At 39.1% G+C, this 26857-nt stretch overlaps 1 protein-coding gene across 3 annotated transcripts in view; it reads left to right on the top strand.

Moving 5' to 3' along the window:
* negr1 (neuronal growth regulator 1) overlaps window positions 1-26857 on the top strand; it is a 148567-nt gene that overhangs the window by 41837 nt on the left and 79873 nt on the right. The window lies entirely within an intron of this gene.

The following is a 26857-nucleotide window of genomic DNA, read 5'->3' as shown; positions in this document are numbered from 1 at the left end:
ACCATTTAAGTGCCAGGCTGTAAATAAGTTTCTTTCTGCTGTGAAGGTGGGCATTTTAACATAGAGGACTACGGGGATTGGTACGATTTTGGTACCAGCATCAAGTGGTCGTTTGCGGAACTGCAGGTTTTTCAGACTGGAAGTTGTTGCCTGTGTCAGATATTTTTCCTCACTTCTGCCTCAGAATAGCAAAAATATATATCTGCAATTGTAACTAGACATCATTTTCTTCCCTCTATAACTTCTTGGTTTAAAGCATAGACAGTATAAAGATGGACAGCGTCACTGCTGTATTTGCACCCTCATCCTGCAGTAAATTACAGAATCACCTCAAATTGGATGACCTCCCAAGTATAAGAGAATTCAAAGCTATGATTAAGGACCGTATGTAGTGATGTGTTTTACTGTTTTAACAGTTTTTCATGATTTGTTTTGTTGTTCTTTTTTATGGTGTATTTTAGACATATTGTCATGCTGTCTTGGCCAAGACTCCACCTCGCTGCCCAAAATGGTTGGGCAGCGAGAAGGTCTGAGTTCGAGTCCAGCTCAGGCCTTTCTGGGTGGAGTTTGCATGTTCTTGCATGGTTTTCACCGGGTACTCTGGCTTCCTCCCACCTCAAGACATACTCATTAGGCTAATTGGTGACCCTAAATTGACCATAGGTGTGAGTGTGAATGGTTGTTTGTCTCTGTGTTAACCCTGCAACAGGCTGGTGACCTGTCCAGGGTGTACCCCGCCTCTAGCCTGATGACAGCTGGGACGATATTGAGATAAAAAATTGTCATAATAATCGTAGTATCCACACTTTCAGCTTTGTTGCCCCGTTCAAAAGTCAAATAAATGTCTGCCTTTTGTTTTGCACAGACTATGTCCTAATTGGCTTTTTTAATTACGTTTGTTTATGTGGTTGTCTCTTTTACTGGTAGGCTCATGGCTGTTGATGAAAGTGCGGCTCACCTCTCTCCCATTAAAAGTGGCCCTTTGGTTAAAAACCTGCCCCATTATCAGAGCGTCACAGAATGAGAACTCTGTTATTCGGAGGTAGCCTTGATAAAGACGTTGAACAATCACAGGCTCATTGTTAATGTGGATACACCTAAGCCTGTAAAAGAAATGCAGTGCTCTATTAGTACTTGTCAACTTGTCAGAGAACCATGGTGGCTTTGCAGTTACAGTGACCGTCTCATAGCTGAAAGGTCACAGGGGCAACAGCTGCCTCTGCCAAACTGTCCATCAACAGCCTTGTGTCTTGTTAAAGTTTTTTCCTTCTTGCTCTTTTTTTCTCCCTTGTTTCCTCACTTGAAACATCTCCGTCCACTCTAAAATGTTCCAAGAAACTGTTCTCAGTACTGGCTTATGCTCATCACATATCAGTCAGGCCTGACTGATGTGTTAAAGTACTGCTGTTAAATGGCATCCTGCTGTTGTCGCCAATAGTCATTTGGTATGAAAGCAGTAGAAAACTTGTGTGAAAGATAGATGGGTTAGGGTTTATTAGGCAATTATTCATTCAGAAAAGTGCATTTTATTCACTTTCTGATGGAAAGACTTCTTGAAATATATCCTGAAAAATAAACACAATTTTTCCACATTAAGGTTAATAAAGGAGAATGTTTTGAAAAGATCTTTCAATGAACATTTAGAAATTTCAGTGAGATCTTTGCTGCAGTACAAGTACGTGACAAAAATATTACATTTGGGACTAAAGAGATATGTGATCAGATTGATAATAGAGTTTAGTTACCAGGAGATCATTCCTAGAAGTTAGAGCTAATCGCAGGTCAAAAGGTTGCTACAGGCGCGCCATGTCTCTAAATGTGCGTGTGATAAACTATAATCAGCTGCTTGGCAGGCAGTAATGGTCGCTACAGGACCATCATGTTTTTGTAGGTGTTGGCTTTCTGAGGAACATTCTGTAATGGGAATCTTACCAGGGGTGTTTCAGGTCATGGCAGCTCCCGACCACTGGCCATATGGCCACAGTCAAACTGAAGCTAATGTGCCAGCTGTCAGCTGTATAATATGTTTTGCAATAGCCAGTATTCCTGATGGTGTGACCTAGCGGCTAAGATCTGGCAAGCATATGACCCGAAAATATTGACTGTACTCCACAAATGTTACATCTTGCTAGTTAAAGTCAGTGATGTCTGTCAGTTAAAGCCTTATGCCACAGAAACAATCATTTGATTAAATTAAACCCGCACAATTACACTGTCTCTCTGCAGCTTCATAAACATTTGCAGCAAAGAGATACGCTGATAGACAGTGACATAAGAAAACCAAAATATCTTTATATATGTGACAGTGACTGACAAAAAGTGCTCAACTTGAAGTCCATAAATATGAATTGTACTTTTACTCATATCAGCTATTACCAAATCTCGATGGTGTTATGATTGTGTCATCTTAATCTGCCAATGTTGAGCAATCAGGCAAATGGGTTTCCATCCGCTGAGATGGTGCTGTGTATCTGAGTGTGAGCTGGAGGCTGAAAGTATGTTGTAGCGCAGATGACTCACCCCAGCTGATAAATGCCCGTGGTCACATTCCTGACAGGGAAGTCGAGGTAGTTAAAATTTGGTTCATTGCATTGCCAGGCACCCAGTCATTTATTTACGTTGGACTAAACCATATGTGTGCTGTTGCGGCATCTCCATAACTTCCCACCATGTTGTACTTCAGTTTATTTGCTTTGTCAAAACTCTGTGCCTGTGTGAAACATTACCTGCCACTGTACCGTACTCGTGTACACGTGCTTAAGCCCACTCAGGGAGAAGAGAAGGATTTCTTTACAGATGACATGTAGCAGGGGAAAAGCTCTGTCATGTTGCACCGGCTTCTGGAAGCCTCTTGCTTTTTCATCTGCTGAAATGAAAGGGAAGACTTGCTAAGAAAAAAACTAGACATTTAATCTGGGCTTTTCAATCCAGGCATACAATGTTTATTAATACTGCGACGTGAATGTTACAGTTGACATAAGGGGATTTCATGGTGCTGGATTTTTTTGAGGCACTTTTGCTTTCCTAGACAGTGCACCTTGAGGAGTTACACAGAAAATTGGAGCAAGAGGAGATTACTGTATATGTATGAAAATATACAATGCTCTCAACTCGTTACAGGTGCATAGTAGGCTTCTCCAGCAGCTGATCCACACAGCAGTAGTGTATATCTGAATAGCATATCTGTGTCTGTGGTGCCGGGTGGATTTAGTGACTCTGGTCTTATCGATGCTGTTTTGTCGACAGATGTATTTTTTACCAGCCTGCTAGCCATGGGCAGAATTGTGGTTTGGTAAATTTTTGAGGGAGAGCTGTCACATCTTTAACTGGTAGAGATGGAGTTCAGTGCTTTGCTTCTTAAGTTGTTGTGCTTTATTACTGAAGTCCCTTTCAATGTTTTGTATTTTGATATCCCTCTCTGTATAGGTAAAATGTAAAAAAAAAGTTAAATTATTATGGTGATAAGAAATAATGTGGTATAGGAGCCATATATGAAATTATGAATTTTTTATTTTTCTGTGTAATCACATCCCATGGGGATTCTCCTTACCTGGACATTGCAACAGTTTTACAGCAACAGGAGCCTCTTGTTATCGCCACACTTCTCAGCATATGAATGGCATGCTGCTGCATTAGAGGATAACTGTGACTTCCCTGTCATCTCTCAGAATCATTTAATCTCAGTGTGACGTGTGTCCCCTTCAGAGACCTTATGTCACCTCAGCAAATTAGACATTTGCATCTGTGCCTCTCCCCCATAGTGTCCATTAAACAGTGCCCCTGAGAAGTGAGAAAGCTGTCACAATCAAAGCACACTATTGCCCTGGCATTGCAACTCAGTCACGTGAAGTAAAGGGCTCAATCTGAGCCCTGTATTTTCACTCTTTTAGCATATGAAAGAAATCTGTATGATGGTAGAAAATAACCCACTAGAATAGAGTATCGTGGGAATGATACATGAGTTGCAGATAAACCTACAGTATAAGAATATTAATGCTGAAGTGATGCAAAGGAGGCTGTTGCAAAAGTGTTGCAGCATCGCATCAATAACATATGGGAAGTATTGCTTGTCACAACGCTGAACTTCAGGTCTCTCACATAATCTGAGCCAAAAGCAGTGATTATCAGGCCATCGGGGTCGGTTAAATTCTATGTGTTCCTCCAGGTGTATTTGGCACAGATAACTGCTGAACATTTAAACCGCACTTTAAATACTTGACTTAACAAGATTAAACCGAATGGACTCTGCCTCGTGGCTGTGGACTGTTATTGAGTAAAACTGAAATGCTTGGACTAACCTCATAGTCTAAGTGAAGCCAGCTGTTAATAGGTTCTGTGCTGTATGCTGGTATTCATCTGCGTATCCCTGTCTCAACATGCTTACACTGACCTACTTACTTACTTCTACCCTGACCATTATCTGATGTAGGATACAGAGGACTAAGAGATTGGAATCAAGCCCAACCCATCCCTCTATGCACACCATGACTATCCCCCTTCTCAGTCGCCGTTCTTTTCCTTCCTCTCGGTTAATTAAGATTGTAAATGTGATAATGCATTAAATATGCACGACACCTCTCATCTCAGAATATTGTGTCACAGTTAGGAGCGGGAAGAGGCAGACTTTCCTTTGCCACCACTAAGTGCTCACATGAGGCTGGTAATGCCTTTCAAGCTTTCATCACTACTAACCTGAAGACCAAGGTGAACTTACAAATGTATTAAGAGAAATGTTGCTGACATAGTGTTGTCCTGATGAGCTTTTTTCTTCTGTACTTCTCCATAAGTTCAAGCACTATAGGACTACAAGATATAAATATGATTGTGATTTTATGTAAGATTTTGCATGTCTGGGTATATTGTATTACTTCATAGGGTTAACATTTTTTTTCACAAATGCGAGGAATAATCCTGTATGATGAAAATGCTTTGGACATTAATATGGATGAAAGCTGATCCACAGTGAAAACTCGCCCACGCCCATGTAGTGAGTCAGTCTAGAAAGAGTTTTTCTCAGCTTGATGCGAGATGTAGGGTTAAACCTTCAGGTCACAGCTCCTCTCTTTAATGTCAGGACACAGATAGAGTCTAATTACAGAGTACAGCATAAAAAGACCCAGAAAATCACAGTTTTCTCTTAATATGCTGTGATTCTGTCCCTCTCATTAATTGCAGGGTGCATCTAAAAACAAATTACATTTTCTCATGAGATGAGTCCAAAAACAGTGCTGTTACCTACCTATAGACAGCATGTGAATTAATGCACAGAATGAGCACCTTCACACACTCACAATGACATTTATTCCTCATTTACTGAGGTAAGTTCCCCCTGAGGAGCAGTGTCAGTATTACAAACTTTTGACATAATTGCAGTCTAGCTGTACCTTGGCCTTTATTCCGTTTAAAATAGATTTCACTGACTGAACATGGTGGTTAAAAACATTTCTATCAACAAATGATTTCTAGTAGCTTATAAACTTGAATGTTAACGTATCCATATCACATTGAAACTGAAAGCAAGCAGGACATACTTCCTGGAACTCACCCTGATTAAACTGTATGTTGCAATCAGATTGGAAGTGTTATCAAAAATTAACTGAGTAGTCAATTCAGTAAAGCAGGTGCTGCCAATGCCAAACTTTGCATGTGTGAACTTTGCAGTTCAGTCAGTGAATTTTTGTCTCAGTCTCCAAGCTCCAAGCTTTTCCCCTTATCTGACTTGAGTTCTTGCAGTTAATTACTGACACTTTCTCATGTGCAAGGTCATGTACATGAACCCATAGAGAGATTTGTAAAGCAATGTGAACATCGAGCCAGAAATGTGATAAGCACCATGTGAACCACCTTTAAAACCACAGTTGGTAACTTTACACATTTAGACACTTAGGACACCATGGTGTACTTTGCGGTGTACAGTCCCTAGTCCTCTAACTTTGTTAAGATCTCTCCAGACTTTTGACTGGTAGTGCATCCGTTATGAAGAAAAATCCTTGTCAATCTTTATTACACCATGATCCTTGCCACCGTCGCCCTCAGGCTGCTCTGGAGGTTGCAGGCTGGTTTTTGTGAAGCGTCTTGAGACGATTTGTATTGTTATTGGCGCTATATCAATAAAACTGAATTGAATTGAATCTATCCTTACATCTCATAGTGCAGTGTTGTTTGGGCTAGTACTTTTAAGAGCCACCTCAGTGGTATTTTCATCCTGCAAAAACGGTTCATCAGAATGATAACACTCTCCAGTAGGCTCTCTAGCTCCACCCCATTGTTTAAATCCTTACGTATTCTCCCCATTTTCGATGTAAATTTTTTTGCAATTTGTGTTTTCATGTATCAATCTATCCACAAGCTACATCCGACCATTTTTCACTCTAGATTTCAGTTAAATTCTCAAATACATCGTTTCAATACATAGTCAGCAAATAATCTCCTTCTCTGTTTTTTTCAGAACCGCTTTCTCACAATTTTCAGGTAGATACAGGGGTCCTCATTATTGGAACTCTGTACCAGCTCTCATTAGAAACCGTACCAGTGTTAATTCATTCAAGAAGCAAACAATACATCTTTTATTGGACCAATTGTGCATTCCATCCACTTCCGTAATACTTCATTTTATCTTCTCCACTCCATACTTCAATACATAAATTAATTGTTTGAAAGTAGGTATTCTTTTTCTTTACTAGCTGTGTTTAATTAATTGTTTATGCTGAATGTTTGTCATTTAGGAGGGCTGCCTGACAAGCCCCTATCGTTTTTTTTGGTTCCTCCTGCATGTTCCTTTCTCAAACTTTGTATGTTTTCCCCTTCTTAATGTACTGTATGATTTGTTATGATCAGTTCAGTAATCTTTTTACATATGTGCTAATAAAAAAAAAAGTGCTGTAGGACAATACATCCGACATGCAGTTATTCTCCTCAGCAGCTCTGACAGTATTAGTGGGTTGATGTAAAGCCAGCAAAGCTAGCTGGAGGATCAAAGATATCTTGAACCCCTCCTGACTTCTATGTCATTCTTTTTGACTGCTAGAGAAGGTGAATTCACTGAACTCAAATTACATACAATAGTAAGGCAGGTATGTTGTAGGCTAATGCATCTCATCTCATCTTGCTGTAGTAGTTCACCTGGCTGGTTTATGTGAAGCACAGCTAGTGTGGGATGGTTGGTGCTGACACTAGATTTAAAAAAAAAAAAAGGAAATATAAAAAAAAGGATTATCTTAATTATTGTGTGAGCTGTAGATAAGTAATGTGACTTGTAACAAAGTAAAAAAACAGGGATTGTCACCGCACTATAGCTCCCCTGCCAGTATCTGTGTTCAGATGCCCGAGCGTTGTAAGGACACGGTGGTGAATCAGTGTTTCTGTCCCCAACTGGAATAACTATGTATCAAAAGTCTTTGTGGAATAATAATGCATTTAAACAATGTGCTCTGCCTTTGATATTGCAGGGGAAAATATAGAGCGAATGTGAGTGTGTCTGAAGGAACAGATTTGCCATTATGGACCCTGACATTTAGTTAGCCACTAATCATTGTCATTTGTGTGTGAGTGTGTGTTTCTGGGTGTGAGTTTGTGAAACCTAATCCATGCCCCTGCAAATGTCTGGCTTCTGTGATGTGTTTGCACTTTAATGCAGTCCTATATGTGTGATGCATGTGCCGGTGTGACAAGGTGATTGTGTGTTTTTGCACTTTAATTGGAGTCGTCATCATGGAAATGACTGATATTAGCAGTGGTTAATTAAAATGAGTAAGGACAAAGGTCAGCCACTCAGCTCCCCCGTCTATTCTCTAGTGAGGGAATAGAAACAGCTTAAGAGGAGACTAACTTGGACGTTTTTTGTTTGGGCGCTTGGAGTGGGCTTTGCAAAAAGAACAACTTAACGTCAAGGTAGACTGTCTGAGTCCCCCCAATCTCAGAGTCAAATTGATCTATTATGGAAAACTTGGTGCATACGCGCATTGATTCTGGACCTAATTTATTCACAGTGGAAAGCAGTGATGTTTTTGTAGCCATTGTACTTTGAAGGTTTAAAATTGTACATCATACTGAGCTTTAGATTACAGTAATGGGGTTGTTCCAAACCAGGAAACGTAGATTTAGTTCCAGAGAATTTTCTTGGATGCAGTCCCACTTTAATTATCTTTTCTTTTCTGAAGTTATTCTCTGCATGCCAGCACTTGTGGATGGTATTAGATTAATGGACAGAGAAAATTCATCTCTGCTGTCTGTCACTATTGCTGATAGGCGGTTAATACTAAAGGAGTTGTCATGGCTCTTACACTCCACGGATGATAACAATTGGGTTGTACATTTTATATTGGGAAAAACAAAACTGTAAACTGTATCGGCAGTCAGGAAAAAAGGGATTTCTAGCATTGCGTTCCAGGTCTCTGCAGTCCAATGACGTTTAGGAAAACAGAGAGAGAAAGAAAGTGGATAAAATGTAATGAGTCAGAATCTCTGATGCACTGATTGCAACTCTCATAATTTAGTTACAAGTGTTGCTGTTAACAAATAATTTCCTGTGGCTGTGTTTATTTGCAGTTGTTCTTTTCTGTCATGTCTGAATGTTGTCATGGTGAATTCAGCCCTAACATACATTGTCACAGCATTATTTGTGTCACTGCAATGTAGGCATACCATACTTTTCGAGTCAAACTGAATTGGTCTTGGGCTTTCACATCATCATCCAGTCTGACATGTTGTTCATCTTAGCCATTTTCGGTTTGAGTGTGCGTGCGCCTTTATGATTACAGGCTCGGTGAGTTGCCTCACAATGACTTGAGCCAAACTTAGTTATATACTTGATACATTCTTTTACCCACATGACTGGCTTCATGTTTTTTTTCAGTGTTGGTAAGAGCGATAAATGACTACAATGTAAAGCTCAGTCAAATAAAAAGAGATTAGAGCAGCAACAGTTTTTGAACGTGTTCGTCACAGCTGCTCCAATCTTCTCTTCTTCAATAGAAATGTTCAGTTTCAATCTTAAATAGAATCATTAATGGACCGTCCCTGTAATAATTAAAAAAGCGCTGACTAATGCTGGCACAATCAATAATCTAGACCACAAACAAGCCACATAATGCCAAACATCCTCTTCTGGATGCATGTACGTTTAATGCTGTATCTATACACAATTCAACTTTACAGCGGCCTGCTCCACTACTAATGCAAAAGACTGTAAAACAAAGACAACTGCATATAAAACAGTGGACAGCCATTATTGTTTAAGTGACACTGCAACAACAGTAAGCATGGAGACGATCCAAGCCACACTGCAGCTGATGGGGTCATTTATTCAACGCTGGAAATGAGCAGTACTAGCAAAAACATTCACGTCAGGGGGCCCACAATGTTAGACTCTAAGCAAACAAACTGATTTTAAACTACATATAGCTACAGGGGTAATACACATTTTTTAGAACTCAATTTAAGCACCGGGCTACACCACCCAAGATTCCTTATCGCTGGGGAAATTTTCTAGAGTAGCTTTTTGTCATTTCAGTTTTTCTGTTTACTTCTGCTTTGTAATGTACATATTTTAACACTATTACATGGTGAACTGCTTTTACAAACCCAGTGATTGTGGAAAGTGATTAGCTGGAAATTGTGCAGATCCAGACCAAACCAGATTCAGACCAAGTGATCCAGACTGTTTTACTTGTTGTACATGAAAAGTTTGGGGCAATTTGAAACCATTACTAAATGTCAGAATAAAATCATGGATACATTGTAAACTGCTTTGATGAGCAATAGTCGTTCATGCCATTTTTGTGCTATTAGTAACATTTACAAGCGGCAACCTTCCCTCCAGTTCCAAACATCAATGTTTTCCTTTACCAGTTGACTCAAGTTGTGAAATGGTGCGTGAAATTTTCAGACTTTTTTTTTTGGCTCGTAAGTCAAGAACATTTATGGACATATATCTTTGTTAGATGAGTGTTTGAACAGTCTAAATTCAGATTTTTCTTCAGCCATTGGTGTTAGCCTGTCGCTTTTTGTTATTGCTAAACACTCAGAGGTGTAAATCACAACAGAAACATGGATCCAAGCATGGTCAGTCCTCTAGGCGGTGTTTACCATACAATGCAACCTTCATCAACAGCGGGATGACTGTGAAGCAGATTTGCTAGAGGTGAAGCATTGGCAGACATCTCAGAGATACACTGGTCTTAATTGGGCAGATAAATATCACAAGCTGCACTCCCTGGCCCTACAGCACTGTTGCATACATCACCCTGAACACAGACTGACCACTAGCAGCAGGGTGCCGCCCGCCTGTCTCATCCCTGAAATTTATCTGGTGGCCAAAGTGCAATTAAAGAGTAGAGAGAGATTTCCCCTTCTCAGTCTGCCTGCTTGACTAGCGTTTGGTTATAGCTGCCCTTTTGCTGTTTTTATAATAGAATTTAAGTGTCGCAACACAGGATATATTATCAAAGACAAGAGATGGGACATTTTATGATTTCAAAACATCAGAGTTCAGTGTGAACTCTAGAGTTACAGCATAAACAAATAGCATGGGTTGACATCTGTATTCTGCATTGTAGCTGAGGGTTTTTAATAATGAGCTAATTGTTGAATATTCATGATGCTGGCCTTTTCCAAAGCCCTCAATGGGTATGAATTTCCCTGTATTACTTACATGTTGTTCACTTCATATCTTCCCCTATCAGCGGGGCAGGCAGTGAAGAAAACCAGTCAATACTGGGCACCAGCTGACAAATAACAGTACATGTGCACACCTTCAATACTTGAGGATGTGCTCATATGCCACACACGTACGCACATGCACCCACTCCTATTTAGCACTTGAACCTTGAATTGTTTGGCAGCCCGTGCTATTTATCATGGACTTATGACTCACCAATGAGAGAAATAAATCAGAGAGACAGAAAGAGAGACTTTGACAAACAATGAATGTGTTTAGACCCTCATTCCACCAAACTCCTTAGATCCTTGGAAATCCACTGCTCTTCCTGAAAACTCAGACCTCTTCTGTAGCACATGACGCAATCAGACAGATGCATGTTAATATTTCAACCTAATGGCTTAATGTCGCTACAAATGGATGTAGTAAGACAGGACACTGCACATTGCTCTGATGGCGATGGATGTTCTAGAGATAAGAATATGTTAAGAATATGTTGAAAGTACTCATTTGAACTATCCCAAGCGCTAATGGAGTTCCAATGATGAGTGTGTCTGTGAAGGAAAAACATATCACTTTTAGTACCACTAGGAAAGCATATATAAGTGTTAAACATTTACTACTCTTTTAACTGAGTTTATAATAACATGTCAATCTTACTACTGTAACTGTGGTTGGACAACAAAGCAGCTTCTAAAAAGTAAAGTTCATGAATATGAACAGTAATATGTACAAAAATGTAATGAGGGTTACTGGGAATGGTCACATGCTCTGTGACTGCTCAGAGTTCATCAGAGCGACAGCCAGGGGAAAGAAACTGTTGTTGTGCCAGATGGTTTTGGCGCTCTGTAACACCGGCCTGAGGGGAGGAATCTGAATAGATAGTGTCTGGGGTGTGAGGGGTCAGTGGAGATCTTACCGGCCTGCTTCCTGACGCTGGACCGGTACAGGTCCTGGATCAGAATCAGAATCGGAATAAGAAAAAACTTTATTTATCCCTGAAGGGCAATTAGGAGGGCAAAGAGCGGTACATAAAATAAAACTGTAAAACAGCAGATAAGATGGAGGGAAGGTCAGTATAGGTCATAAACTCCTCTGCTTTAGGGGATAGGACTTGGGCCAAACCAAAGCCATGTTTACACAAGTTCTGCACGTTTAGGATGACCATTATGACGAATCCGGATGTTTCAGTGACTTTAACCACACCTTTTTGAATCCAGGTCCCAAGGTTAAAAAGACAAATATGGAACCTGTGAAGTCTGTTTTTCCATTCGTGTAGATGTCTGATATGGACACGATGATGTCATCCCCTTGTCCCTCTAGCCCCTGACATCTTATAACAGGCATGTCAAACTCAGTTTGGCTCTGGGGCCGGATCCAGACTTTCTGTTCTCAGGTGGGCCGGATCAGCAAAAGAATGTCAACTCCAAATATTTAGCTTTGTTTTTCAGTACTATGCTTTATCATTCAGCCTACATTTGTAGCCTACCCTACATATTATAATCACGGATGACAAGGGATCTTTTCTAAGCACAACACATTTATTCAAAAACAATGGGAAAAAAATTATTTTTCATGTTTGGCCGTGAATGTGTTAACAACTGGTTTATTTTAACAGTTGAGTGAATGCAGTTTTACACCTGAACCAACTCACCACACTAAATGAACTCAAGTGGGAGCTATTAAAAAAATATTTTCGCCTTAATTGTCATACTGCTTTGAAATAAATGAAAAAAGAAATACAAAATAAAATAAAATAAATAAAATAAAAAAGTTATAGCAGTGCATGGGCAATAGGATTAGACTACATCAGATCAAACTACTAGGCTGGGCCTACTGAAGTTGAGAATATACTGCACAATATTAATTGTCTTTAATATGACATACTTGTCTTTATGATGAGTGGCGCCGAATATTAAACTCTTTGAACACTGCAACTTGCTGATTACATACCAAGCACACTGGTTTTGCATTCACTTCTGTGAATAAATACTTCTCGGTCCATTTCTCCTGGAAAACTCTGCACTCCGTGTCCACTCTTCTTTTTTTTGACAGTACCATTTTGGGAAGGGTGTGTTGACCGATAACTTGTTTAGTAGTGGTGAATGGTGAAGCAAGATTGCCGGTTTATTTTTACTTGGACACATCACGTTGCGAATGTTTATTTCCTGTGACTAACTCGTGTCAGTGCCGCATGCTTGACGTGAGCGCTTTTACACATTTACTGCCCTCTAGCGGCCGGAGGGAGCATTTGGTTTGTATTTATTTTAAAAAATCACAACTTTTAATAGAAATTAGCTAGAGATTCGCTTCTTTTTTTGACATACTCAGAAATGTATGCCGGGCTGGATTAAATGACCCAACGGGCCGGGTCCGGCCCGCGGGCCGTATGTTTGACATGCCTGTCTTATAACAACATCAATGGCAGACTACAGGCTTGTGATGGTGCAGCATCAGATATTGACCCTTGTTGGGTGGCTAGGGCAATACACTCACCAGCCATTTTATTAGGTACACCTTGCTAATAAAAGGTTGGACCCCCCTTTGCCTTAATTCTTTGTGGCATATTTTCAACAAGGTATTGGAGACATTCCTCAGAGATTTTGGACCATATTGACATGACAGCATCACACAGTTGCTGCAGATTTGTCGGCTGCACATCTATGATGCAAATCTCACGTTCCATAACATCTGAAATGTGCTCTATTGGATTGAGTTCAGGTGACTGTGGAGGCCATTGGAGTACAGTGAACTCATTGTCATGTTCAAGAAACCAGTTTGAGATGATATGAGCTTTGTGACATGGTGCAATATCCTGCTGGAAATAGCTGTCAGAAGATGGTTACACTGTGGTCATAAAAGGATGGACATGGTCAGCAACAATACTCAGGTAGGCTGTGGCATTTAAACCATGCTCAGTTTGTACTAAGGGGCCCAAAGTGTGCCAAAAAAAAAAAACCCACACCGTTACACCAGCCTGAACCGTTGATACAATACAGGATGGATCCATGCTTTCATGGCGTTCACACCAAATTCTGACCCTGCCATCTGGTTGTCACAGCTGAAATCGAGACTCATCAGATCGGGCAACGTATTTCCAATCTTCTATTGTCCAATCTTGGTGAGCCTGTGTGAACTGTCTCAGTTTCCTCTTCTTAGCTGACAGGAGTGGCACTCGGTGTGGTCTTCTGCTTCTGTAGTCCAATCTTCTTCAAGGTTTGACGTGTTGTGCATTCAGAGATGGTATTCTGCATTCCTTGGTTGTAACGATTGTTTATTTGAGTTAGTGTTGCCTTTCTGTCATCTCCAACCAGCCTGTCCATTCTCCACTGATGTCTCACATCAACAAGGCTTTTTTTGTCCACACACTGGATATTTTCTCTTTTCAGACCATTCTCTGCAAATCCTAGAGATGGTTGTGTGTGAAAATCCCAGTAGATCAGCAGTTTCTGAAATTCTCAGACCAGCCCGTCTGCCACCAACAACCATACCACTTTCAAAGTCACTTAAATCTCCTTTCTTCCCCTCTACATGGCTACATGACTCTACATGGCATGAATGCATTGAATTGCAGCCATGTGATTGGCTGATTAACTATTTGTGTTAACAAGCATTTGAACAGGTGTACCTAATAAATTGCCCAGTGAGTGTATTTACTGTTACTACGCCACTACGATGAGCTGAAAAGGATTACAGACTTTATGTGTGTATACGTCACAAGGTTGCTGCGCATGCTCCGCCTGTTCTTATTATTATTTTGGCTGAGTTCTGTTAAATCTTGTTCATGACCATTCAGGACATTACTATGGGTATCTAAGGATTTATATGTCCTTATTTTCTCTTTAGTGTACATGCTTGGTTATTCTGTCAAGTGTCTGACTGGAGAGTGAGTGAATGTGTACACTACCGGTCAAAAGTTTGACTGATTTAGTTGGTCAGGGATTCATCCTACAGCAAGATAATGCCCCCAAAATTTAGTCCAAGCTAAACCAGAACTTCCTCAGGATAAAAACAAGATGGAAGGATTGAAAACATGGAGTGGACAGCCCAGTCTCTAGACTTTAAACCCCTGGAGCTGGTTTGTGAAGAGCTGGAGTGATGGCAAAGCACCAAGAGCTACACATTTCTGGGAAGGTCTACTACAAAATTGGGAAGAACTTTAAAAAGTATTTGATTTCCAATTTAGAAAGAAAGAATGTCACAACTGTGGTAACATCTTAAATCAGCCAGAGATGGTTACTTTGGTGAGTCAAAAGTTTAGAATAGATTTTGGGTTATATATTGATTTCATGATTTATTTATTTTTTTCATTTTTTTTTTTTTTAACTTCAGTTGTTTATTTGGTCCATGCTTTCATTACAGAGTAAAATGAGACATTAAACCTCATTCATTTCAATAAAAAAGAAAGAACTATTGAAGTGTTCTAAAACTTTTGACCGGTTGTGTATATTCCTCCTCTAGTTCCTGCTAGTCCATGTTGACTAACATCCTTCCTGTGGATTGTTTTGCCTCCAGCTAAGCCCCACCCACTAAAAAACATCATGTTCTTCACAAAAGGGGTTTGTCCCCAGGAAAATAGCTTCAGTTTGACCAACGCAAGGGAGTGGTGATGCGTTGTCTATATTTATTTACAGTCTATGGTCTTTACTCAGTAAATATCTTAAGTGTCACAAACTGATAAGCAAAGGGCCGATCCGAATACCCACTGAGCGGAGTTTCTTCCCTCTGACTGAGTGAAGTGTGTGTCTGCTAGCTGCCAACTGCTTTCTCTCCATTAATCATGACCTGGGTTCTAAAGTTTGAACTTTGACCTTTAGCGCTGCATCAAGGCCTAGTGACAGATGGAGGCAGAGCTTTGTGTCCTCACATCTAATCATCCAGCTCACGCATATACACTTCCACACTCAGAGGATCACCCATAGCAACGGTCGTTTGGTCGCTGGCTGATATTTTGTAGTGGGAAAGCAGTGTGCCCTCCGACAGTCTTAGTGTTTCCTAACGACAATGAACCCTTTTAAATAAGCCTCTTGTGTGTCACTGTGCTTTTCAAAGACACTTTGAAGCCACGCAGTTAATTGAAAAAACAGTGATCATTCATGAGAGTAAAAAGTGTGCCCCATGTAGAGGAATTTTGTTTATAACGAGATGCTGTGGTGGAAAGACACTGATTAGCATGAATAAATTAGATAGCTTATCTTTGAATTACATGCCCAGTGCAGCTCTCCCATTGAAGATTAATAACCTCTCACAAGGTATTTCGAAAAGTTCATTTTCATCAATTGATTTCCCTTAATTCACAAATTCCTCAGAACTGCATGAAATTGGTAACAAGCTCTCCATAATCATGCTTTGTGCATCGTTAACCTCAATGGCAATTACTCATCATATGTATTGGTTGTGACATTTGCAGAAGCATGTTATTTTTGCACCATTAGATCGCGACAGGAATATTATCACCAACTAATGGTTAATTACAAGTTGAGCAGAAATTGGGTCCATAGTTTGCTAGGATTGTGCAAGGGGCTTTGTCAAAAAAAATAAAAAATAAAAAAACCTATCTGCTTAAATGTTCCATCTATCCCACCAAATAAACAAGAACCTCAACATGGTGAAAATTGTTTCACTTTATGACTGGCAACACTGGTCCATTGTGGGTACATTTTGGATGCTCAAAGTAGAATTGTCCAATGTTTTCTTTTTCTCCAAGGCTATCATCATCATCTCACCAGTACATTGTTGTTACCACAGTATAGGGGTCACTTCTGTTTCAGTCACAGACAAGAATGCTGCTTACGGCAGAAAAAAGGGTCAGTGAAAGAAATTGAGAGAAAAAAATAGAACTTCAGGGTTTCATCTGAAGTAAATGGCATAGATTTTTACTGTAAGAATGTATGCCAGGTGCATTTACAGTGATACGGGGAGGTGTTATTGAGACACATGAACCAAGAAAAAAAGAAAAAACTAGGTCACTCTATCACAAAACAAGCTACTAGAGAACAATCCCATGTTGAGGATTTGCACCTGTAATATAGTGCACTCCACATCTCAAAAACACCAATCTCTCTGCTGCAAAAGAAGCTAGAGCAGCTGCTGACATGCAGTATATCATCATACTGTACCAGTTTTCCCACACTTTCACACACTATCCCCTAGGCGAATTCCTGTAGTACATTAATAGGGTAAATCACTAGAATTTATCATACGTAATGATACCATTATGGAATAATGTTCATCAGCTAATGTGTGCTTGCCAAGAATCTATTTATGTCTTTATCCATTTTCTGTCTGCTACAACTCCTCACATCTCAATCCTTTATTAACCTACCGAACATTTTAGCCACAAGGAGAACTTAGAATATGAACAGATGCCAAATACAGACAAGCAGTATGAGATGATGAGGTTTTATGCTTTGGCCCTGGTATTCTAGTACTTAGCCCATCTCCTCTGTTGCTGCTGGCCACAAATAAATGGAATGAAAAAGAAAACATTTCCTATTTTTGAACATTTTTATTGCTTTTTATTATTGGGGTATAGATGTGTGTGTGTTTGAAAACTTGAAAACGATTGAAATTGATACACTTAATAACACTACGAGACCACAAAAGGTGACATTAGAAAAAAGACTAGCATGCCTTGTAAAGTTTATGGCCCGGGAATCAAGTATGGTGTTATTTCATTGAAAGCATACACTTAGGGGGCATGAACATGCTCCCATTGCACATCCATAGACACAAACACACACCATTCCATTATTGTCACTGAAACATAGTTAATATTAGTCAACCATCTGTTTAGCCAGACGTACAAATCAAAGATTTGTACATTTTAAGTCAATTGACTGAGACTGAGGGCCATCAAATGATGGTGTAGTAGACAGTATGCCATCTTAATTGGGTAAGGCCTTTTCAGTCACTGAAGTTATGCATTTCCTTCATGTAAAAAAAACAAACAAATAAAACAAACAAAAAAATGCAACATCCAATAATGACAGATTTCTATTTTCACTTGGACAAACTTTTACCAAATTTAAGTACTACAAATTATCCGCACCTGCTTTATGATACTGCAAATAGAAGTAATCCCTTTGAGTAATATAATTTGTCAGTGTTTGTGTTTCGTTTCCGTGTCTGACACCTAATTAACAAAGTGGATGTTGGTTCTTTGTTGCTGCATGCAATAAGGAAAGGGATTTGAAAACCTTTAGGAACTCCTCTGTGGGAAATGCCTCATTACAGAGGTGTATATTACACCCTAGAAACAGAGGTTTATTTTACAGGTACATCATAATCCATCTGTATTAGTGTCATAAACTTTAGAATAGATAATTTTACAATTGTAAGTATCTTTTCAAAAATATCCCAAGGATTACTTCTCTGTATCAAGCAAAGCTGAAAAGTAAAACTTTAATCTGCCCCTTAATCCAATTCCAAAATGCTCCATGCTGCTGATTAAAGAAAGTCTGTCCTCAGACCAGAATGTCTGTGTTTTAATAAGGCCATTATATTGTATTGTGTTTGGACAGAAACATGCTTGGGGCTCTTACAGAAACTTATCCATTTTAATGTTGTTTAGGATGATGGTGAAAAATGAACGAAGACTATCTTGTCCTGGTTGCCTTTTCTTTCTCTTTCTCTCAGCTTTCCACGACTCATCGCCCATACTACCGTCCATTACAACCAGTGGCCTGGCTTCCCCTCTTGGAAATCTTGATGGCAGTAGATTTAGCCAGTAATAGGTTCCTGCAATTTGGAAAAGCCTGTCAGGATTCATAGGAGATCCCAGTTATGTGCATCCCACTTTGCAGAACTAGAAAAAAGAACCCTGCATTTTAATAGTTCAGCTGTAAGCATTTCCGTAATTCAAGGTGGCATCATTAGAGGCTTATTTATTCACCCAAGGCGTCTGGCGGGAGGGAGATGATGTCACCTAGATCAGCTGTGGCAGCTCACTCTCAACACCTCCTGCAGGGCTTGAGAAGGGAAATTAGAGAGGAATGGGCAAACATGACAATCATAGCATCGTTAATGAATTAGCACATAAAGAAAACAACAAGCACCACTTGTATCGAGCAAAGGGTTTTAGGGTAGCACAGTCATGAATGTTCCAAGAGGCGGAGGTGTAAAAGGATAATAGAGCTCTTAGAGAGAAGTATGTTAGGAAAAAACAGTACTAGTAAACATGGATATGAATAATTTGTATGTTAGATTTTAATACAGATGTTCTCTAACTTTAATCAAGTGGTCACTTTTGGTTACTTACTCTTGTTAGATCCAACTTGTTTAGTTGCCTCAGCTTGGAAACAGACTTTGGCTGAAATGGAGGCATTTTGGCACTTGAATTGTTTTTTTTTGTTTTTTTTTCCTTTAAGACAAAATTTTGCTTTAGTTTCCTTGGTCTAACCGTATGTTTTTATTACAAACTATGTTTATTACACACTGATTATTGTGACAGAGACACATGTAATTCATTAGTAATACAACCGTACCACCTTGCAATATGTGTACTATCCTCTGCTCTGCCAATAAGACTGGTTAAAAAAAAAAAGAAATGAAAAAACGTGCTTAGACATCTTAGACGTCATTGGTTCAAGGTATTTATTATGTTGCCTTCTGAGGTGTAGCACTAGCATTTTCACAACGGCTACAGTATATTCATCAACTGACATTTGGATATATTGCATAGTCAATAATATAATTTGAGGAACATTGTCATCACTTCTGCGAACCGTAAACTGGGTTCCTCCCAAACCAGGAGCATTTTTCTCTTTTTAGGTATGAGACGAAAATGTAGAACCGTCTAAACCAAAGCTGCTCTGACCAGAGGTTGAAACTCTGAGCAGGTTTTTGCACCATGCTTCCTCATAGAGCTGCTGTGGAACAGCTTCATTGCCATCACATAAGCTACTGATAGACCTTGACCCTCTGTCTGTTTCAATATGTTCACTACAAGGCTGCCTTTTTGACAGTACTGACTATTTACACTCTTACTGACTCTGCAAATACTCTATTCTAAAATTACCTTTAAACTATTTCATCAAAAAACAAAGTCAACACAAATTGTTTTGCAGTAACTCAACCTTCTAATCAGTGTATTTGGAATTTGAATCTTACAATAAAAACCTGGTATCCATCTCATAGACCCCTCAACAACAAAGCTTGAAGTGCTTTATCTCTGTAACGTAGCAACAAGGCTTAATTAAAAATGGTATGATTTTGTCAGGGATGCTTTTTGTACTAATGAGAAACAGCAGATGGCAGAATCATATGTCTTATTTATGCATTCATTTTGTCCAAATGTTACTCTTTAGCTCTTGTATTACCAATGCTATAAACATTCTTACTTGAGTGATACTGAATTATCATCAAATTTATTTAAAGTTGCTGTTTAAACAAATAGATACAACTATTGTCTGACATATGTTTAATAATAGTTTTTGTTGCGAGCTGCCACAGTTCTGAAAGGTTTAAATTTAGTTCAATTTTTCCAACTTTGAAATACTGTTAATGCACGTTGGTTAGTATATAATGTATGATAGATGGGATGACATTCAGTACGGCATATCCATAGAACCATCATACTACAATTTGGGAGTTGCATAACTGCCATGGACTACCCTAGCCAAATGTGTTTGTGTTACATCCAGATTGTATCCAGATGATTTTGATTAAAGTCTGGAGGCCAATCCAATTGTTTACAAAAAGATCCAAAGTACATTTGATGTGGTTTTTATTTTTAGATTTCTCTCTCAGTCCAACTCTCAACATCCAAATCGTAATTCCAATATATTTTTGCATTACAAGCAGTGTGACAGGCAATGTTGTCAAATCCTGAGTGAAGGCAGTACTGAGCGGAATCAGTGCTGCTGCCAGTACATACTGATTTAGGTCAACAGTGAGAACCATAGACTGTTCGGACGACAGTTTTCTTTTTTTTGCGCCAACTTGCCAGTTTGGAGCCAGAGGTTACGCAGTACGGTCCGGGAGTAGAACCTCACGGAGCTGCTTTGTCGATGGCCTGCCCACACTTCCTCTATACTCACTTATGCTTTCATTTAGGACACTACTACGTTCTGCTTTCCCTCGATCAGTTACAAGGAAATGTTTGATTGCACCCTTTCCTTGAGCGGTTGGCAGCTTGTAGCCATCATGATGTCACACCCTGTTTCAACATCAAATAACTAAAACATACAGTAACTTAGAACATGCATCCATTTATTATATTGACTACTAATCTAATTAATTACTTAAACCATCTTAAAAAATACAGATATATATTTGACATGTTATGTGTTCTGTTATGTCCACTAACATGGAAGGGGTGGAGCTTATGACTGCAGCCGGTCACCATGGGGAGCTCTACTTACTTTAGCTTCACTTTTGAGAAGCAGTTCCACTGTCCAGCTTTATACAGTCTATGGCGAGAACAGATGCTGAATTAATTAGAACAATGGCATTGGAAGAGACTTCACATCATACAGTTACCTTGCCAGGCAACTGAATCTCACACACTCTTTGCACCAAGCAATCCATAGCCTCAAGCTATGCACAAACCAAACGCTATCATGTGAGAAAGTAATAGTAGCAATGGGTTTTAAGGATGATGGTCTTTGTTAAAAGTGTCTTTTATGAAGTATTCCCTCACAAAAACTACAAGAAATGTCTGCCAACATGCTGACAACATACAGTACTGCCAATGTTATCACTACAGCAACCTATGCAGATAGATTGGTGATGTCCAAAATCTTCTCGGTTAATTGTCTTTCCTGAACGTCTCATTTGAGAATCATATCTGAGGGTTTACAATGCAAAAAAATATTAGCCTCAGGGAGTAAGATGGTGTCTATTCAGAGTTTTTAAAGACATGCAACAAAAGTGCTGGTTATTGTCTGGTGAATAAATTACTGTTCAGTTATTTACACGCATTTCAGTCCCATAGATGACAAAAGTTTTACACATTCTATTGTCTGAAGTTTTACTGTTGTATTGATATGTTATTGTTTCTCAGCCTTTGTTGTTATTCTTAGCTGGATCAAACAATATTATTCTGTAAAGCAACTGAGCTACAGAAGCTCTGAGCTGGAAAACTGAGGGCTCTTCATCTAGACCTTTGAAAACCCCTCAGTCCCTGCCAAGGAGAGATAGGATCAGTAGACAACCCCAACATTTTCAATTTTGTGCTATCAGACACTGAGGAGATGTGTCAACATTGGGGTCCTACAGCAAGTAAACACAGGACTCTGACAAGCAATAACCTAGATTCAACATCGCCTCTGGCCGTCTCCCACTGAAGGTTTGCCACCTTCTCTCATTTAGATCCAGATCTGTTGATCAGGAACAATGCCTATCCCCCCAGAAAACAGAGAGCACAAGTGCTGTGAATGTGTTCATAGGCACTACCTGGTGTTGTTATGGGTACTTTCTGTATGGCATTGAGTCAATACAAGTTGAGGTAGTACCATTAGAAATTTTTCCTTGAGTCCCAGAGGTTCCAGTTATGTGTGTGGCTGCTTTTATTTGATACCTCATCCTGTATTTGACTGTAGGCTTGTAGTAGACAAGAACAAAGTTAGTGACCACCTTAATGTTGATGATAGATTATCAGGTCGTTGCAGTTCATTCCAGACCATTGATGCTTATTTCAGTGCAGTAAAAATTGTGTTAATTACTTTTGTTTGTTGATAATCTGAGTACAGATGAGTGCTAAAATTTAAACGTAATAAAATCAGTGCAGAATACATGTTGCCTTATTCACACTGTCTGTTTTTAGCTCTCTGTATTGTGGCTTGTAATAAAGTGAATACAGGTTGGATGCAGTGAAACCGGACAGAGTTCAATGTCAAAGGAAGAATCCAAAAAGTATTAGTGGGTCTGAAGAGGAACTCTGGAAATTGTTGAATCAACTTTTCTTTTGTTAGTTTTTCAGCAGGATCAGAGGGTAGAATAGTTGGACGCAGATGACTGAGAATCCATTACTGTATAGCACAGTCCACTGCAGAAAAGCTCCCTGTGAGATTTAAATCTTGCAGATTAAAATAGTGTCTCATAAGCCTGTATGTGTGTGCGGGCTCACATGTACCTGCGTGTGTGCTTATTTAAATGTGTTTAAATGGCTTTGTGGGTGGCTGTATGCGTCTTTGGGTCCTGAACAGCCTAAATACTGAAGCTTTCAACATCTAAACACCAAGAGGGTTAAAGTGGTCATAAACCTGGCAATTATGATTCTAAGTGATGTCCAGCAGGGACTGCTGATGAGTTGCCCTCAATGGAAAAGATTTTTAACTTTTTCACAAACGCTCTTTTAAAGGGTTCACTCCAAACAAAAAAAAAAAAAAATCAGATTAATGACAGGGTTGCTGTGGAGTAATTTTAATTAATCACAATTAAATATCATTTATTTTTAATCTACAATCACATTTCACTTTGCAGGAGCAAACAGACTCAAGAAAGAAGGGAATATATATATCTAGCTATGGTTTTAATGTTGTGGCTGATTGGTGTTGCACAACAGACCTAATCTTAGCTCAGAGATCTCTGTGGAGTTAGGTCAGTGTCGTGTTTTATTACTCATTGTACTGTAAGATGATTTAAGTGCTGCTCTCTAGCTGTGTTTTAAGAAATGGGTCTTTTTGTGACTGCTTTTATTTACAGTGCTTGGGACAGGTGATAGAGTCCTCTGTTTGCTGATGTAAGAAGTCATGTTCTTCTCTGACAGACTTTAAGCAATGCAAGTGACTTCCATGGTCTTTTTTATGATGTCCATGTGTTCAAAGCTCTTGGCTTTGTTAAATAGCTAAAAGGGCACAGATGAGGTGACTGGAAATCTAGTCAGAAACATGCTGATTAGAGACAGTGAAATCCAGCAACTTACAGCAAAAGAAGTCTGTAACAAGTTGAACTAAGATCAACTTTGAGTTGACTAGAGGGATCGATACAATTGACACAAACACATAGTAACCAAAACATTTACCGTAAGAAAACACTCTCTGTGACTTCTGCTCCTACCTCCAAATTTAAATTCTAATAGCAGCCTTTGTCCATCGGGTGAACTCAGATGGAATGATATCTTCTTTCATGTGGTGGGAACCAAAGTCACGGACAATGTTTCCTTGCTGTGAGGTTAACATTTGGTTTGGAACTTACTATATAAGAACGTTACCCACACTGTTAGAAATTTTCTTGTAAAAAAAACAGTAAACAACTGGCAGCTGGGTTGCCATTATGTTACCGTAAAATTTACATATTTTTACTGTCGCTTTACAGTTTTGTACTGTTCGTGAAAATACATTATGGGGCTGTTTTTTAAAATCACTTTCTTGTACAAAAACAGTCAGGAACTGTAGCACATTTTCCATTATGTTACTGTAAATTTACCATGTTTAAGATTACTTTTGCAATATTTTACAGTCAGCTAATCTATTTAAAAATAGATTATCAGTCAAAATCTACAAACTACAACAAAATGTGCTTTGTGAATTTAGAACAGATCAGCATGTAATTGCAATGTGAAAGAAACAGCTTCTTAATGCATATTGACTTTTATTTTAACATACATTTAGAACATTCAGACAGGGCCTTCTTTCTATTAAAAAACAACAACAAAAAAACAACCCTTTGGCTTTTTGCTGAAAATAGTGCAATAAAAGAACAAGGCATTCAGACTTGGAAATACTGACTTGAAACTGACCACAACATAACAGTTCAGACAATGAAACTTAAAATGATTTGCAGTAAAGCAGTCTCTAAGAGATTCAGGTTCAAAATAAGACAAAGACAAATTTCAGAAATCATAGCACCTGGTGAACTTGCTTTCTTTGCGGAGTACTGAAAGTTATTACATTTTAAATGAAATCCCATTGAAAGTCCATCGGTCTTCTCAGCAGAGTGGATACATGTGGGTTGACTGTGTCTTTTTACTGGTGGCTGGTGGCATCAACCTTCATGTCACCCAGTAAGTCACTATCATTATGAGTGCCACTGGTTCCACTTGCACCTGCTGGGTCAATGATGGACACCATTAGATTTCCCTCTGCACTTTGTTGATGTTTTCTGGACAAATGAGATGTAAAAGTTAAATACCACAGTAAATGTCTTACCACAGTGCAGAAAAGGACATGCAATTGCTCGTCCTTCTTTAATGTGAACTTTAAGGTTTAAGATTTGTAACTGCAGAAGTCAACATGGCAGGTCATGTCCACTGGCATTCTCAAGCTGGGCGCAGTATCATGTTTCTTGTGATCTCTGTATAGATGTGCTTTCAGACCTGCACATTTTCGAAAGCTCCTTTTGCAATTAGGCACACAGCACCACAGTTTTAAATTGGGCATATTGCTGTGAATATTCATGTGTTCACATAGGCAACTGAGTTGATACACTGAGGTGCACATATCTGACAAGAAAACATTATTGCAAACTTGACTGTTATGCTTCAGTAAACATACTAAAATAAATAAAAGTACTTACTGTGATCAGTAGTGCAGCAGCAAATAGTCTGCAGTACCTGTAACGTCAAAGAAATATGTCAAAACTGTACAGTCCAACTAAAATGATGCCCAAAACACTCACCTAACACTGAATAGATCAAATAATACAGTGGCTGCCATAGATTCATTAATTAATGGCAAACATGGTAACAGCAATGGTAATTAACAATAAACCGCAATAAAAAACAAAAACAATCTAATACTGACTACAAAATGTAGTAAGTTATAGTAAAGGACATCTTGTTCAGCACATTTCTGAACTAAAATTTTTAATCTAGTATATCACCCTATAATCAGATGGGGATGGATAGAGAGAGGAACCGATCCTTTCCACGTGTACCTGAGGTAAAATTTCCCACAATGCAAATATTACAACATGATCCTGTTTTTTAGATGGTTTGGATGAATGATTAGCGGTAAAGTGCTGTATTTTAGGAAAACTGTATAGTTCTGTTAAAAGAATGGTCAATTACCAAATGTCTGTTTGTATCAACAGTAGGGTGATGTATTTAAAAATAACAGGTTAATACTGTTGGAATTCTGCTGTAAATTAACAGCAATTTGTTACAGTGCAGGGCATAAGAGCATAGGGTCCTAGTGGACCAACCGTCAGCTATGAAGTGAGGACCAATGTGTAGATCATTTCATATGTGGATGGTTCCTTGCATTGGCCAAACTGATGCTATTTTCCCAGAGATACGGGCAGTGGCATCTTATGACTATGGAGCCAGAGGCTATGCTATACAGTGCAAGACTGAAGCCATGCAAAGCCACGATATCAATGACCCGCCCACACTTCTTCCAGACTCACTTGTTTTGTTTAATTAATACCACACTCTGCTCTACCTCCACCATTACCTAGAAGGAAATGCTGGATTATACACTGTACTTATTTATAAACATTGTTTTACAAATGTCACAGCCCCACGGTAGTGGCTGGCATGGCAACCAGTGGTCGCCATTATGTCACATCCTGTTTCTATTGCGTCAAACAACTAACTCAAACAAAGCGAATCCAAACAAATGACACTTGAACATGCTTCAACATCATATTAACTGCATGAAATGAAAAACCACCCTTGAAAAACTAATTATTTGACCTCTGATGACTGTTTTAGTGTTTTAATTGGGCTCAAGTCCCATCCACTACCATGGAGGAGGTGGAGCTTATGACCTATACTGCAGCCAGTCACCCAGGGGGAGCTCCACATGCTTTGGCTTCATCTTTGAGGAGCAGTTCCGCTATACCATATTTATGCTGTCTATGGTCTTAACCAACACTGACATATCAGAATGGAGCAGGACTGTATAGTCAATTAAGACCTTATTTGGTGAATTAGTCTGCTGGCTCAATCTGGGGATCAAATAATATTTGTTCTGTTCTTAATTAAAAGTTGCTCCTTTTACACCAAGTTAAAATAAACACTTTGCTGTGTCCTGATACGCATAAACAATGGCTTAATTTATTTTTTATTACATCAAAACACTTCCATCTTTTACGCCTTATTTATTTTTACCAGGCAAATTGTCATGTCTTAATCTAACTAACTGCACACTAGATAATGTAACTTCAGTCATCAGTGAAAAAGTCGTCAGAGCAGCTGGATACGAGTGATTGGCAAGGGGAAAATCAAATCATTCCCCTACAGAGAATATTTAACAAGATGGCAATGTCTGGCTGAATCACGGAGCATGCATATAAGCCAGGGTTTTCCATGTA

The sequence above is a fragment of the Mugil cephalus genome, chromosome 6, assembly GCF_022458985.1.
Source record: "Mugil cephalus isolate CIBA_MC_2020 chromosome 6, CIBA_Mcephalus_1.1, whole genome shotgun sequence".
NCBI lineage: Eukaryota > Metazoa > Chordata > Actinopteri > Mugiliformes > Mugilidae > Mugil > Mugil cephalus.
This window is presented reverse-complemented; position numbering and strand designations above follow the sequence as displayed.